Here is a 2181-nt window from a genome sequence, read left to right as displayed (position 1 = left end):
CCGTGCCTTCAGACAAGAGTCTTCAGCAACCCTGAGAAAGTGCACAGCAAGATCATATTGTGTAACCTGGTCTTGGACAGCAACATTCATGCTTTCAAGCTTTCCTGTCAAAATAATCAGAAATTGGAACACTTGAAAGCAACCAAATCTTTGACAGTAAAAGTGCAAACTCTTTGTTCCCCCACCAACTTGAGTGTAGTGATATTTTTGTACCTGTCTGGAGAGGTTATTATAATTTTTGAAAACATAAGGTAAATCTTTTACAAAAAAAGGTTTTAAATTACTTGAGCTTCTTCTTTTATTTTTCCTCAGGTAGAGTCAGAAATCTTCACTGTTTTCTAATCACTGGCTTCCCTCAGGTTTTTCACTTAAAAATCAAAAAGATGGAATTTTGTCATGTTATATTATTTCCATTATTTATTTATGCATTTTGCTGTAAACAAGACTGTCTGCTTAATGGAAAGCTGTCTCCTGTSTTTCTCAAAGAAGAAAGTAGCTGCTGTCTCAGAGGCAGCAATAATTGCTTGAATGGCAATGAATAATTGCTTGGTAACAGCCAGYGCAGGGCTTTGCCTTTCACCGGGAACCTGTTCCTGATGCAGAGACTAATTAGCTACTAGGAAAGGAAAAAGGACACTGGAAAAGCTGCTCCTCCGCTTTCATTTCCAGTGATTTACAAGGTGTTTCCTGGCACCTTCCAATTTCTGACCAATCTGAGTCCAAAGTCCTCCTTAGCATGTTTGCCAACCTGCTGTGCRCCCTTCCTCTGTGACAGAATTTGAAACGATTCTGTATTTTCCCTGTCTCTAGAGCAAAATAAAATCCTAAATGCTCAGCTAGCATGAGCTCTTCCAGTTGGGCAGGGGGCTTTTTTTTTTGTTTAATCAGCAAGTGATGGGGCTGTATTGCTGGGGAGGCACTGGACTGTCACTACGATCACTRTCCTTCTAGCAAAATAATCTCTCCTCCGTGGGCCCCCCACAGCTCTCCTCACTCAAGGCTGTCATGCCAGGTAGACTTTGCCTCTGAAACTTTAGGAAATCAAGAGTTTAGATCAAATCTCTCTTTGCTAGGTTCTAATACAATGCTCTCTGGAAGAAATGAAGACCCAGCTTATAGAGCTACATAGATACACAAATGCTCAGAGAAGGTATTAGGAGGAMATTTCAGGAGTAACATGTCTGTGATGATGTAATTAAATAGTATATTATAAACAGCATATACAGGGAAATTGAGCTAAGGCTATCTTGGAAGGTATGACTTGGTTATCTTCTAGTAGTTGTGTGTCTGATTTTGGAACTGTTAACACTGCTTTAGCCAAGTTTCCACRTGCCATATTAGTAGGGAACTTCAGCAGCTTCAATCACAGACTTGACAAGTATCACCAGTGACCATGTCCCTTGTTGTCTTTCAGCTTCATTACACATCAGGGATATGGAAAGAGTCAATGAGAATTTTAATTGCTTTGGAAAGCTTGATATCCTGTTCATGTTCACATTTAGAAAGAGTCACTTCCTGGAGTAGCTCTTTTAGGCTGTGTTAAATAATAATGAAAAGGTTAAGAGGGAATATAATGGATAATTGTTTTAAAGTTAATAWATACAAAAATAATTTTAAGCTTACACTTTGCAATAATCCAATCTTGCTCCCACTGGAGTCCATGGCACTTTTGTGATTCACTTAAAATGAATCAGRTTGCAGAGTTTCCATAAAGTAAAATCCAAAACTTAATTAAACCCTTTATTCTGAAATTCCAGGGTCATCTTCAAAGATGCACAGTAATATTACTCCCATACAGGTGTAATTATTAATTCTACACAGCCAGCCACATAGCCAGGTGATGAACAAAACTAGAATAATTCATAGCCTGCTTAAATAAATGAGCTTCAGTGATCCTACAGGTTRTATTTATAATGGACCACTTATAATTCTATTATTTACAGGAAAAGTTCAGCTTCTTCTTGCAATCCATTTTTAAATGTTTTTTGGAAACTGAATTTCAATTTTTTTTTCCAAAATAAAATATTACCTTATCTACATGCACTRTTAGCATATCTGCAATTGGCTTCCCTACATGCCCAAATTAGCCCAAGGGCTCTCATCCCAAACCCCTCACTGCAGGGAGTGGTACCAGGCAGAAAGGGAAGAGGGGGATGTGGGCCAGGACAGGATGGGGCAGGC

The sequence above is a fragment of the Malurus melanocephalus genome, unplaced genomic scaffold (genome assembly GCF_030028575.1).
Source record: "Malurus melanocephalus ecotype Western Australia unplaced genomic scaffold, MMel_1.1 scaffold_14, whole genome shotgun sequence".
NCBI classification, from domain to species: domain Eukaryota; kingdom Metazoa; phylum Chordata; class Aves; order Passeriformes; family Maluridae; genus Malurus; species Malurus melanocephalus.
The sequence above is the reverse complement of the archived record's forward strand: the minus strand, read 5'-3'. Positions refer to the sequence as shown.